The sequence below is a fragment of the Sus scrofa genome, chromosome 14, assembly GCF_000003025.6.
Source record: "Sus scrofa isolate TJ Tabasco breed Duroc chromosome 14, Sscrofa11.1, whole genome shotgun sequence".
Classification (NCBI taxonomy): Eukaryota; Metazoa; Chordata; class Mammalia; order Artiodactyla; family Suidae; genus Sus; species Sus scrofa.
Window position 1 is genome coordinate 76,636,106 of NC_010456.5, and position 14,957 is coordinate 76,651,062.

General features: G+C 45.2%; 1 protein-coding gene across 1 annotated transcript in view; it reads right to left on the reverse strand.

The window, feature by feature from the left end:
- LOC102160869 (atherin-like) overlaps positions 1-14,957 on the reverse strand; it is a 91,529-nt gene that overhangs the window by 27,487 nt on the left and 49,085 nt on the right. The window lies entirely within an intron of this gene.

Genomic DNA, 14,957 nt, shown 5'->3' on the forward strand with positions numbered 1-14,957 from the left:
CTTTGGTAGTGTTTCTTAACCAAGTAAACTGAGAATTTAAAAAATATATATACATACACATATCTATATATAGATACAGATATATATAGATGCCTATGCTCCACCCTCAGAGATTATGATTCAGGTCAGGGCTGGTGTCAGGGCTCATGATTTTAGAAAAGTTCCCCAGGTGTTGCTGATATGCAACCCTGATTGAGATCCGTTGGCCACAATTGGCCAGATTATGTGACGAGCCCAGTAAACTCAAGATGTGGTCAGCATATGTTCTCTACATGAACAGTTTTCTGAGTGCACTATGGGGGTACCAGGCCTCTTGGGCTTTCTGCTCAGAGGACCCCTAGACCATACACCCTTGGAGGGCAAGGACGTGGAGCATTCAGCTTTTAATCCCCATAACCAGCACACTGTTTGATTCAGTATAATGCAGTGGTTCAGAGCATGAATTGTGGAGTCAGGTGGCCCAAACTAGAACCCTGGCTCTAAAATCCTAGCTGTGTGACTTGGAAAATACTTTTAGCCTCTTGTGCCTCAATTTTCTCATATGTATAAAAGAGATAATAATATCTACCTTCCAGGATTGTTATAAGGATTTGGCAATTCTTAAGTCTCTTATCCATAGTCCTGGTACCTTGTGAAGGCACAAAAGATGGTGGCTACTATTCCAAAACTGTAAATTCTTAAAGAATTGAATAGGAACCCTCTTCCATCCCAGGAGTGCATAGGTGTGTTCTGTGGAAACTGAAACCTGGTAGGAGAAAACAGGCATGATGGGAAGCCAAGGGGCCCAGCCCAGGCTGAGTTGCTTCTGCATTCCCCCTCAGGGGCCAAGAAAGATCTTGTTCCAACATGAGCAGCACCAGCATCAGGGCTCACAGACACTGAAAACAGGAAGTATGAGCCCCACTGGCGAGTTGAGCAATGACACTGCTCTCTTTGGACGGTTTCCCAGCCACCACCCCGACCCACAGCCAGCTGCTGCCTCTTCCCAATCGCAGACCTCACTTCAGCATCCAGTTTTGTGCCTCCAGATATGACCCTGTCGCTCACTTGAGGGCCTGCCTCGTTCTAGCGCTCCCTATGTCCTGGACATGGGGCTAAATTCTTCACATATCATCTGGTTTAATCCTCATAATGATCCTATAAGGAAGGTGTCCTCATTAGCTCCATGGTACAGTAGAGAAAATGGCAGCACCCAGAGATGGAGTGACTTGCCCAAGGTAGAGCAGATGGTGAATGGCAGAGCCAGGGTTCTGACCCAGGCAGTTGGCTCCAGAAGGCACAGGCCTGGCACTGTGACATATGACCTTTCGTCAGGTCCCAACCTGAGGGAAGGCTAGGCAGCTCTCTTTGTCAAGCTCCCTACTTTCAGGGATGCTGGGCGCAGGGAGGTTAAGTATATCAGAATTTCAACCCTGGCCTAGATTCTAATTGTTTCCTCTTAAAAGATTCCCAGGCTGAGTGAGCATATCACACGCAGCCACCAATTTCAAAGTAAATCTTCACCCTTCTCAAGCTAACCTCAGCCTTTGGGGTTGAAAGCTGATTTGATTGAAGTGGTTTCCTTTTTCACCAGAACCCCTCCTTCTAACCTAGTCTGTGGCCTCTTCTATTATCAGGATGCAGTACGATTTCCACTTATGCTCTGTCTTTCCCAAGCGAACTCCAACAACAACCACACCTCTGCTTACACCCCTCCATCCTCACCACCACGGGTCCCCAGCAGCAAACATTTGAGCCTGCCCTTTGTCAGACACAGTGAGAGGAGTTTGCTGAGGTACTCCTGAGACCTGCTAATTCACATACCACACAATTCACCCATTTAAAGCGTACAACTCTGAGTTTCCGTTGTGGCGAAGTGGTTAACGAATCCGATTAGAAACTATGGGGTTGCAGGTTCGATCCCCGGCCTCGCTCAGTGGGTTAAGGATCCGGCATTGCTGAGAGCTGTGGTGTAGGTTGCAAATGAGGCTCGGATCCCGAGTTGCTGTGGCTCTGCTGTAGGCCAGTTAGACCCCTAGCCTGGGAACTTCCATATGCCATGGATGTGGCCCTAGAAAAGACAAAAAGCACCCCTCCCAAAAGTAAAGTGTACAACTCAAGGGTTTTTAGTATATTCAGAGTTGTGCAACTATCACCACCAATTTTAGAACATTTTCATCACCTCAGAAAGAAACCCCGTACCCATTAGCAATCATTCTCTTTTTCTCCCCGGTCGCCTCAGCCTCCTCTCTACTTTCTGTCTCTATGGGTTTGCCTATTCTGGACATTTCATATAAATAGAATCATATAACATGTTTTTCTTGTGACTGACTTCTTTCCCTGCCATAATGTTTTCCAGCTGCATCCATATTGTGGCGTGTATCAGTGCTGTTGCTGAGGTTTTTTTTTTTTTTTTTTTTTTTTTGTCTTTTTGTCTTGTTGTTGTTGTTGTTGCTATTTTCTTGGGCCGCTCCCGCGGCATATGGAGATTCCCAGGCTAGGGGTTGAATCGGAGCTGTAGCCACCGGCCTATGCCAGAGCCACAGCAATGCGGGATCCGAGCCGCGTCTGTAACCTACACCACAGCTCACGGCAACGCCGGATCGTTAACCCACTGAGCAAGGGCCGGGACCGAACCCGCAACCTCATGGTTCCTAGTCGGATTCGTTAACCACTGCGCCACGACGGGAACTCCTGTTGCTGAGTTTTAAGTAGCAAATTGGGAGAAAAGATAGTTTAGGCCCTCTTCTGACCTTCTGAGAGTCATTCGACAACCTTTAGAAATTATTTTAAAGGATCCTGACACTGGGCACTGTTTTAGATGCTGGGATGCAAGAATGAACAGGACATAGCCCTAGCGCTCAAGGAGCTCACAACTTTGTGAAGGAGAAAAAAAACCATGACCACCATTTAATGTGATAAGTGCTGTAATAAAAGCATGTATAAAGTGCATGGAACAATGAGGAAGCAATTCATTCTGCCTTGGCAAATCAAAGGAGGTGATTCTACCTGGGCCTTCAAAGATGCAAGTAAATTTGCCAAACAAGGAGGAGAAAGAAACTCCAGCAAAGGGAGGATTATGAAGGCATGAAAAGGAAAAGTGTTCTCAAAAAGTGATGAATAAACTGTTGTGGTAGAGAAAGAGTTTGAGGGGCAATGAGCAAGCAGAGAGTAGGGGGAGGGTGGAAGAAGTTGCTGGGATCCAGCTGTCAAGGCCCCTTAGGCAGGGCTGACTGATACTCAGTAGCAGGCACCAGTACTGCTCAACCACTAAAACACTGCTGTCCCAAGATCCCTTCCACATGGCTCCCTGCCACCCAGCCTCTCTACTTCTTCATGATTCAGCAACCATAGGGTTTTGTTTTGTTTTGTTTTGTTTTGCTTTTTAGGGCCGAACCCGCAGCATATGGAAGTTCCCAGGCTAGGGGTCCAATTGAAGCCGAAGCTGCTGACCTATGCCACAGCCACAGCAACCCAGGTTCTGAGACGTGTCTGAGACCTACACCACAGCACATGGCAATGCTGGATCCTTCAATCCACTGAGTGAGGCCAGGGATCGAACGTGCATCCTTGTGGACACTAGTCAGGTTTGTTACCGCTGAGCCACAACAAGAACTCCCAGCAACCAAAGGGTTAATGCCTCAGTGATCCCTCCCTCCTCCAGCTGCCACCAAAATGTTGGTACTTGGAGTTCCCACTGTGGCCCAGTGCTCAGCAGAAATGAATTCATGAGGACGCAGGTTCGATCCCAAACCACTGCTATGAGCTGTGGTTTAGATTGCAGACAAGGTTCAGATCTGGTGATGCAGAGGCTGTAGTGTAGGCTTGCGACTACAGTTCCGATTGGACCCCTAGCCTGGGAACCTCCATATGCCTTGAGTGCGGCCCTAAAAAACCAAAAAAAAAAAAAAAAAAAAAAAAAAAAGTTGGTACTCTGAAGTCCTGCTGGTAAGATATTTTGAATATCACCTTTTGCCCTCAGGTAGTATTTTTCCAAATCTAGAAAGTTCATGAAGATCGAGGAAACGTAAATTTTTTTTCTCTTAACTAAAAATTTCCGCTCAATCATAAAAGTAAAATGCTTCAATAGCATTCCACAGCCATTGTTAACATCTTTGGCTTTTTGGGTCTTCTTTGCTACCTCAACCTCCTCTACTTGGCCCTAAATATTGGGTTCCCCAAGACCAGCTCCTCTTCCCAACCCTAAACTTCCTCCACAGTCTTATTCACACCCAGGCTTAAACTACCACCAATAAACAGCTGATTTACAAATGCTCATCTCTAGCCAGACCTTTCTCTGAGCTCCCAACCCTTACTTGTCTCCTTGACACTTTCCTTCAATTGTCACATATAAGGCACTTCAAACCCCACCTGCCCCAAACAAGCCTAGTCTTCAGGCCCCAATCTGATGGGCTTCTTCCATTACTCTGTCTCAGGTGATGGCACTACTTCTATCAACATCCAAAAACCTAGGAGTCATTCTGACGCTCTTTCCTCTAACACACAGCCTGCCCCACCACACCCTGGCAATGTGCCTAAGAGCTCGAAGTCATCCATTTCTTTCCATTTCCACTACCACCACTAGTTGAGCCCATGCCACCATCAACTCATGCCACCATCAACTTTTGCCCGGATCACCAAAATAGCTTCCCAACTGGTCTCTGCCATTGACTCCCTCTCTTTTCACCCCCTCCCACATCCCCACCAATCCACTCTGCTCACCTTAAACCAGAAATCTTTTGAAAATGCAAATGTGCTGACTCCCATTGCTCCTGGCTGGCTCATCTGAGCAGGGTCTGGCTTCTACTTTCTCTTCAGCTCCACCTGGCACAAACCTCTCCCGGGCTTGCCCTATTCAACCACTCTCTTAATTGTCAGTTCCTCTCTTACCACAGGGCCCTGGTTTGCAATATTCCTTCTGCTTGGGACTTTCTTCCTGACTTTGACTAGTTAAGTTCTTCCTCATGCTTCAGAGATCACTTCCTCAAAGAAATCTTTCCTCTGTTGCCTGCATTTATATAAGATTTTGCTATTTTGTCTACAATCACACTGCTCTACTGTACTATCTCTTTGATGCACTTGTCACTGTTGCAATTTTACCTTTGCTGCATCTATTTGATTAATGTTTGCATTTCCCTATCAAATTATAACATCCATGAGGGACAGTGGATGTTGGATCATCACTATATCCTGGCATAAAGCATGATGTCTAGAATATGACAGAGACTGAATAAATGTTTATTGAATGAATGCATTCTGTTGTGTTTCTTTTCATTTTTCTCCATCTGCTTCTTTTTTTTACATAGCTATGTTCACACTCCATACATATTTTGCATCCTGACCTTTGCTTTTGTCATAAGCCATTTCCTGTGGTATTACAAATCTCTCCAAGCCTATTATGTACAATATGGTTAAAAATAACAACCAACCTACCTTTCTGGATTGAGGCATCATAGATAAAGTATGTGATATGTACGACTGGGTCACTTTTTTTGTACAGCAGAAATTGCCACAACCTTGTAAATTAACTGTACTTCAATAAAACCTTAAAAAAGGTATAGTATGTGAAAGTTATTCACAATCTATATGTACATATATGATAGTGTTATTTGCATTTAAAAGGAAATGGGGGTAAAATTTCTCTCTGGTGTCCTCTCCACCCTTGCAGCTATACTTCTTTTCCTTGTGTGTGTGTGTTTTTTGTTTTTTTTTTTTTTTTGGTGTCTTTGTTCTGCTTGACCACCTAGTTAAGGTGTAAAATAACACATTAATATGCTATCAGTTCAAGGAAGTTTTTTTTTGTTTGCTTTTTGTCTTTTTCTAGGGCCACACCTGTGGCATGTAGAGATTCCCAGGCTGGGGGGTCTAATCAGAGCTGTAGCCGCCGACCTATGCCAGGGCCACAGCAATGTGGGATCCGAGCCGTGTATGCAACCTACAGCACAGCTCCCTGCAATGCCAGACCCTTAACCCACCGAGCAAGGCCAGGGATCGAACCCGCAACCTCATGGTTCCTAGTTGGATTCGTTAACCACTGAGCCACGACGGGAACTCCACTTCGAAACTTTGCAGTGATGGGGAGTCATTAGAAAGTTTGGAGCATGTGGTAGCACCATAAAGGATTGATTGGCCTAGATGAGACTATGGGCAGGGAAAACCAGCTCAGAGACTAGTACAATTAGCCAGGTCAGAGCCAAAGAGTGTCTGAACCAGACAGTGGCAGAGGTGTGGGAGAGGAGGGTACAGATATGTTAGATCTTGGAGGAATAGGATAGACTTGGAGCCTGGCTGGGATGAAAAGAGAAGGGCCTAAAACAGGAACCTTCAGATAGGTAGGATACTGTATAATTTTACAGGTGAGAAACTGAGGTTTCACCAAAGTGATTCTCCTAAAACTTTATTAAGTAGGAAGTTGACCAAATGAGAGTTACTACTGGTGGAATTTAAGGGCTCATTATCTACAGGGCAAGCTAGACCTGCTCATGGCCTCTGTGACCCTGTCTATGCTGTTGGAAAAGTCTTCAACACCATAATCACCAAGTGTTGATGTTATCCAAACCTGTGGGGGTTGAGGCTTGTTCCCTAAACAACCCAGGTCTGTTCAGCCCTGTGGCTGTGGTTCTGACTGAAGGAAGTTCTCCAAAACCTCTCAGTCTTGTGATACACTGTCAGTGAACTGGTGGATGGGTCAGCGTTATGTATAAAGGAATTAGCAGATGCTGGATCTAGCTGTTTGCCTTCTGGCTTCCTAGAATTGAGACATGACTTCTGGTGTTTGGGAAGATCATATGCACTTGGCACATAGCCACGTTCTGCATGCAAAGTGTGAAAATGAAGTGGATTTTGTAAGAACTCTGGCTGATGCGGTTTTCAGCTTAATCTCTCCATCCCCCTTCCCTGCGGTTTGCCAATTGCCCTTAGGTTCTCATTTCCACTTAATATAAAGGAAAGGGAATACCTTTCCTCTCTCACCTGGCTCTCCTCATCCTCGCTCTATAGTCTCTTTAGCTCTCTCTCCCCAGAGCATGTGTATAAGCTGGGGTCAATGCCGTGGGTGAACAGGACTCTAGCTCCAGCTTGGCTCTCCCCCTAATTAGCTTGGTGACAAGGGTCAGCCCCAGCCTCAGATTTTCTGGTACTCCTCACTATACCTGTATACGCCGTATTATCATGGGTTGAGAGGCTCTGCCAGGGAAGCGCTAAGCTTATGAGTCCAAGTGGAGCTGCACGTATATGTAGAGTTAACAGCTATTGATCAGATCACTTTTATTCTCCACTGGAATTTGGCCACCACCCCTGGCCTTGCAGAGCTATGAGAATTATCCCAGGATGCCCCAGTGGTGAACTTACCAGAAGTCCTGCTCCGACAGCCTCCTCTTATAGCCCTGTCAGGACTCCCTCAGGCACTTTTCTCAGCCTTTTCTCTCCCCTTGGCTGGACTCCTCCATGGCTGAGAGAATGAGAAAGGATAGATGGAGACACAGGATGGGATAAACCCTTTGCTTAGAACATCCATCTAAAGCAGTGGTTCTCCAAGTCCCGTCCTTACATCAGCAACTTCAGCATCACCTAGCATTTGTTACAAATGCAAACAAGTGTATCAGGCCCCACCCACTCAGAAACTGCAGGGGTATGGCCAGCAACCTGTGTTTAAACAAGACCACCAGGTGATTCTGTTACATACTCAAGTTTGAGACCCACCCATCCAAGGTGCTAGATTCTCAGGCTTTAGGATGCATTCGAACCACCTGAGGAGCGTGTTCACCTGGTTAAACAAAATGGGGTTCCTAGCTGGGCAAGAGTAGTTTTAGCAAGCTCTCTACGTTGTGATTCTGATATTAATCAAAGATTGAGAATCATCGGTCTGAGGAATGCATTTTTATCAATTCGGTGAGTCTCCTGAGGAGGGAACGGATAGAAGTCTGTGGAAATGTCTCAAGTTCCCAATGCCACCTGCATTGGAACCTCTGGGGAACTTGTTAGAAAAGCAGGATCTGAGTGTCAGATGTATTGAACCAGACTCTAGACCTGAGGCCCTGGCATCCACAGTCAGGGTTCTCCAGGTGATTCTTCTGCAAGCAAAAGTTTGATAACCCCGGAGCAACAGGTTCCCAGGTGTTCCCAATGATGGATGCACATTAGGATCACCTGGGGTGGTTTAATAAAGACCTGATTTCCGAACCCCACCTTAAGAGAATACAATTTAATTGGTCTGGGTTGGGGCTTCAGTATTTTTTACAACTGGTCCCATCTACCCCCACCCAAATGATTTCTTTTGGCTTTTTAGGGTCCCACCTAAAAAGTTTGACCCAGGCTAGGCGTCAAACTGGAGCTGTAGCTGCTAGCTAGACGCCACAGCCACAGCCACACCAGATCTAAGCCATGTATGCAACCTACCACACAGCTCATGGCAATGCCAGATCCTTAACCCACTGAACTGAGCCAGGGATTGAACCTGGAGAACTTTACTAGTCAGGTTTGTACGCTGAGTCACAACGGAACTCCCCCAAGTGATTTTATTTTATTTTATTTTATTTTTTATTTTCCCACTGTACAGCAAGGGGGTCAGGTTATCCTTAGATGTATACATTGCAGTTACAATTTTTTCCCCCTCAAGTGATTTTAATGTCCAGTTAGCTCTTGGCTTTCCTTCTTTCAATCCAAACTGGCAGTTTTTCTGCTTGTATAAAACTCTCAAGAAGCCTGTGGGTCTTCCACATATGTCATAGGCATTGACTCCATTAGACAAGAGACTCCCCTATAGATTTTTTTTTTTTTTTTTGGTCTTTTTAGAGCTGCACCCTCAGCATAAGGAAATTCCAGGTGAAGGGTCAAATCAGAGCTGTAGCCACCAGCCTATAGCACAGCAACGAGGGATCTGACCTGAATCTGTGACCTACACCACAGCTCATGGCAACACCGCGTTCTCACGGATACTAGTCAGGTTCGTTAACAATGAGCCACAATGCTCCAGTTTTTTTGTTTTGGTGATCCCATATCTATTTCTGGATTCTGTTGAGATGGTTGTGGGGCTCTATGAGTAACATGCCCAGTCCCTTCTAAGAGCCCTCTGAACTACTGAATACTCTGACCTTTTGATCCCTCCAAGGCATTAACAAAAGGTTGCCCAGCCACACCTTTGACTTTCTCTCTAGAGTATTCTTTACTGACAGTGACTCTCCTAATTTAGCATCTTTTCCAGTATGTATAGGTGGAGAATTTCCCAAACCACTAAGTCATGGTTCCTTTTTATTTAGAGTTCTTCCCTCAATTTACTTCTTTCCTCTCATATATATATTTGGCCACACCCACTGCAAACAGAAGTTTCCGGACGAGAGATTGAACCCTAGCCACAGCAGCAACCTGAGCCACTACAGTGATAATGCTGGATCCTTAACCCACTGAGGCACACAGGAATTCCATCACATTTTACTGTAAAGATCAAACGTAAACTACGTTATACCTTTAACACTTTGGTTGGAACTCTCCTAAGCTAAATATCCAAGTTCATGCCTCATTAGTTCTGTTTTACATAGAACTATAGGATACAATGTAGCTAAGTTTTCTGCCATTATATAGCAAAGACCACCCCCCTCTTGTTTCCAAAAAATAAAAAATAAAATTCCTCATTTCCAGGCCCTCACCAGCTGCATCTTCAATGTCCATATTTTTTACCAACATTTTGTTTATGATTTATATATTAACTAAAACAATATAAATTTTCTCTACCGTGTTCTTCACTTCCTTCTTATCCTTTACCAGTAGAGTTTTTAACACCCAAATAGTTCTACTAACAGGCTGTTCAAGGCAACTTAGGCTTTTTCTATCATTCTTCTAAAAATTCTTGGGAGTTCCCATCGTGGTGCAGTGGTTAATGAATCCAACTAGGAACCATGAGGTTGCGGGTTCAATCCCTGCCCTTGCTCAGTGCGCTGAAAATCCGGCGTTGCCGTGAGCTGTGGTGTAGGTCGCAGACGCGGCTTGGATCTTTCGTTGCTGTGGCTCTGGCGTAGGCTGGCAGCTACAGCTCCGATTAGACCCCGCGGCATGTGGAGCAGCCCAAGAGATGGCAAAAAGACAAAAAAAAAAAAAAAAAAAAAAAAAAAAAAAAAAAAAAAAATTCTTCCATTTATCTCCTACTGCCTAATTCCAAAGCCACTTGGTTTTTAAGGTATTTGTTACACTAGCATCCTATTCCTGGTACCAAAATCTGCATTAGTTCCAATGGTTGCTTAACTAAGGACCATAAACTTAGCGGCTTCAAATAATAGAAATGTATTATCTTACAGTTCAATAGGTCAAAAGTCCAAAATGAAACAGCAGGCTCTATACAGAATCTGTTTCTATGCCTTTCCCAGCTTCTAAAGGCTGCCCATATTCCCTGACTTGTGGTTTCATATCTCTCTCATCTCTGCTTCTTTCATGACATCCCTTCCTCTCTCTCTGGTCCTTCTATTTCCCTCTTACAAGGACCTTCACGACTATATTGGGTCCCCCTGGATAATTAAGGACAATCTCCCCGTCTTGAGATCTCTAATTTAATCATTTCTGCAAAGTCTCCTTTGCCATGTGAGATAACATACTCATAAATCCCAGGGATTAAGACACAGACAGCTTTGGGAGGCCACTATTTAGCCTACTATACTTAGCATAACTTAATGTGAGAGGAAACTGTTGCCTCAGGGACAGTGAAAGTCAAGCAGAGGTGAAGTTTCCCAGTCTGGAGTCCAGCCTCTTCCAGGGTTGAGGTGGTCACATCTGGCTAGCTCCAGGCAGACCCTGGCTTAGATATTTCATCAGTCACTGAGGCTTCCTTGGGATCAACATACTTACTGGTGTTCCTCAGGCCCTGGCCTTTCTCCTCAACTCAGAGAGAGGAGAAGGGAAGTAACATTTGTTGTGGACCCACCAAGTGCCTGGGACTTAGACACGCAAAGAGGCCCTGGATTCTTGACTCTATACCCTAAGCCCTTGCCCCGGCCTGGGACTCCAAAGAGAATCACAGAGCAGCAGGGATTCTTAGTATCCACCATCAGACTTGCAGTGGTCCCTGAAATCCCCAGTGGCTAATCTCCTTCCGGGGCAGGCAAATGTGTCATATTGGCCAGCACCTCTCCCTCCCTGGCACCTGTGTGTGACTCAGCCCCCCAGGTAGAGCCCAACCCAATGGGAAGTGACTAAGCATTGAACTTTGCTTCCTCTTATTGGGGAGAGAGGAGGAAGCCTGAAATTGGACCTGACCCTCCCCCTCATTCAGATTTCTCAAGATAGTGAGAGGGTGAGGCTTTGCAGGGGACTGCGTCAGAGGAGGTCCCCTAGAGCATTCCTATACTTCTGCTTTAACTGTGTGTGCGTGTGCGCGCGTGCACATGTGTGCGCATGTGCATACACTTTAGGAGATTCAGGAGTGGTGGGCATGCTGGGATCGATGAGATTTTCCCACTTTCTACCTTGCTACCTTTGAGGAGAATCAAAAGTATGTTTCCTGCCCCAGTAAGTCAATTTTCTTGAGTAGGAAAGTGGAATTTGGTTAATTGAGAGGACACTTACTGATTGCTCAGACTGAGTCCGAGTAGCTCTAAATTACAAAGGCTCTGTTTAAAATACAGAGTTGGGAGTTCCCGTCATGGCTCAGTGGTTAACAAACTGGACTAGTATCTCGGAGGACATGGGTTCGAGCTCCGGCCCTGCTCAGTGGGTTAACGATCCGGCATTTCTGTGAGTTGTGGTATAGGCCGGCAGCTGCAGCTCTGATTCAACCCCTAGCCTAGGAACCTCCACATGCCATAGCAAAAAAAGTAAATAAATAAAATGCATAGTTGGACATCTCTGAGAGATTGTCTATAGGAAGGGAAACTGGGTGGTTGGAGGGAAGGAAAGGGAGCCTTACTCTTCTTTGATAAATTTTAAATTTTATTCCATTTGGAAGTACTCCCTATTTAAACAGAAGGAGTAATACATGGTTGCCAAGGGGGATGAGGGAGGGAGTGGGGTGAGAGTTTGGGCTTAGTAGATGCAAACTCCCTTAGAATGGATAAGCAATGAGGTTCTATTGTACAGCACAGGGAACTATATCCAGTCTCTTGGGACAGACCATAACGGAAGATAATATAGAAAGGGAATGTGTGTGTGTGTGTATATACACATATAACTGTTAAATTTTATTCCATGTGCAAGTACTCCCTGTTCAAACAGAAGGAATAATACATGGGTGTGTGTGTGTGTGTGTGTGTGTGTGTGTGTGTGTGTGTGTATAGGTCAAATGACTGGGTCATTTTGATATACAGCAGAAACTGGCAGAGCATTGTAAACCACACACAGTAAAAATTTTTTAAAAGAACAATACATGGAGTTCCTGTCGTGGCTCAGTGGTTAACGAATCCAACTAGGAACGATGAGGTTGTGGGTTTGATCCCAGGCCTTGCTCAGTGGGTTAAGGATCCAGCATTGCTGTGAGCTGTGGTGTAGGTCGCAGATGTGGCTCGGATCCTGAGTTGCTATGGCTGTGGTGTAGGCCAGAGGCTACAGCTCCAATTAGACCCCTAGCCTGGGAACCTCCATATGCCGCAGGAGCAGCCCTAGAAAAGGCAAAAAAAAACACACAAAAAAATAAAATAAAAATAAATAAATAAATAAAAGAACAATACATGATTACCTGGGAAGGAAGAGAAAATGAGACTCCTTTTCCACATTAGTGCTAAACAATTCACGACGTTAGTCACAAACTGGACAAACATTATGGAGTTCCTGTTGGATGTCAGGCACTGTAGTAGGTTCTAGAAACTCTGCAGAGAGCAACACAGCATCCCTTGCTTCAAAGAGATCCCAGTCAGGAGAGCGACTGAGACAGGGAACCAGGCAATGACTAGACGGTGTCTGAAGTGCGATGTCAGGGAAGCTGCCAAAGAGACTCCTCTGCCCAGAATCATGGACCTGGAGCTGTCCAAGCTGAGACATGAATGATACACAGGAGTTATCCAGGAGAGAAGAGAGAGCCAGGCATAGGGAACAACACAAGTACAAAGATTTGAAGGGGCCGTAAAAAACTTGGCTGCTTCCCTGGAATTACAAGCACTTGATATGTCTGGAATGGGGAGTTTGAAGGGGGGATTGGAGAAATGAAGCTGGAGAGGTAAAGTCAGATCTTGAAGTGTTTCATAAGTGAGTTTAAGGTCAGTTTGGAGTCACCCGAAAGCAGGTGTGGAGCACCGAGAAACAAGGGTTAATAAAAACCCACAGGTATTGGGATGCTCTTTTGTAACAAAATCATGATAATCTTTTTACATAAGTTTCTTCATTTAATCCTCCCAACAAGTCTGAGATATTTACTATAATTTTTTTCTCTATTTTCTGGATGAGGAAACTAGGGCTTAGAGAGGTTAAATACAGTGGGAGGTATTACAGGGTCACACAGGAAACAGTATATCTATACAGTATATCTATAGATATATATATGTAGGCACACAGCTAGCCCAGGGCAGAGCTGAGGTCTCTATGAGGCGCTTAGCCTGCCACGCTACATCCTCATTCAGTTAGAGCAGAGGTTCTTAACAGGGAGTGGTGGTTTTGCCCTTCAGAAGACATTTGGAAATATCTGGAAACATTCTTGGTTGTTACAACTGAAGGATGCTACTGGCATCTAGTAGGTCACTAACATCCTGCAAAGGACAGTCACGGCAAAGAATGATCTGCTCCCAAACGTCAATAATGCCAAGGCTGAGAAATTCTGAGATACAGAATGTGTTGCAGAGGGGTGACACAGGCTGGTTGCCAGAGGGTGAGCCTGAGAGTTTAAAAAAACATTCTTTTTTAAAAAGGCCTTGTATGCCACGGGAGCGGCCCAAGAAATAGCAGCAACAACAACAACAACAACAAAAGACAAAAGACAAAAAAAAAAAAAAAGACCTTGTATATACTGTATTTACAGCAGTAAGAAGCAGGGGTCAGATGCAACAAAGCCCATGATGGTTCTAGCACATCATTTTCCCACTATGTTCTTGCTACTCACAAGCACCAGCTTTAAGAGCTTAGAGAAAACCGATAATGAATTACTCTAGAGTTACCCAGAGTCCACTCTGAAGTGTTTCCTGCCACATAATAGAGCAGGACTGTCAAGGGGCACTAGCCAAGATGACCACCTACTCACAAGCATATCCTGACAGGCCAGAGCTCCCAGCTGTCAGGACTTGACATGGTACTTGAGCCCAACATTCTTGGTCGATGTATAATTTTAACAAATGACAACATGTGGCAGCCAAGAGACCAGAGACACAAGAAGTACCCTGGACACGCTTACTGACAAAATCTGCTATTGTCACAAGTCCCCTAGCATCCCTTCTATTTGGGTCAAGAGATGGCTTTAGGTTGGCTAGCTGCCTGCTCACTGATTTAACACACTGGCCCAGAGCAGCTCTCTCTTGTCTTTCTTTCTTTCTTTTCTTTTCTTTTTTAAGCATTTTTCCCCTTTAGGCCACTCCTGTGGTACGCAGAAGTTCCCAGGCCAGGGATTGAACCTGCCCCACAGCAGCAACCCTAGCCACTGCAGTGACAACACTTTATCCTTAACCTGCTATGTCACAAGAGAACTCCTCACTTGTCTTTCTACCTGTAAACTCCAGACTCCTAGAAAGTGGGTCTTTATAGGAGGGATGAGGCAAAACATTGCCTTCGTGTCCAGGATGCTTTGTGTTGGGTACTTGGACACCTGAGTGCTTTATTATTTTTTTATAATAATTTTTTTTTTTTTTTTTTGTCTTTTTGTCTTTTTTTGTTGTTGTTGTTGCTATTTCTTGGGCTGCTCCCGCGGCATATGGAGGTTCCCAGGCTAGGGGTTGAATTGGAGCTGTAGCCACCGGCCTACACCAGAGCCACAGCAACGCGGGATCCGAGCCGCGTCTGCGACCTACACCACAGCTCACGGCAACGCCGGATCGTTAACCCACTGAGCAAGGGCAGGGACCGAACCCGCAACCTCATGG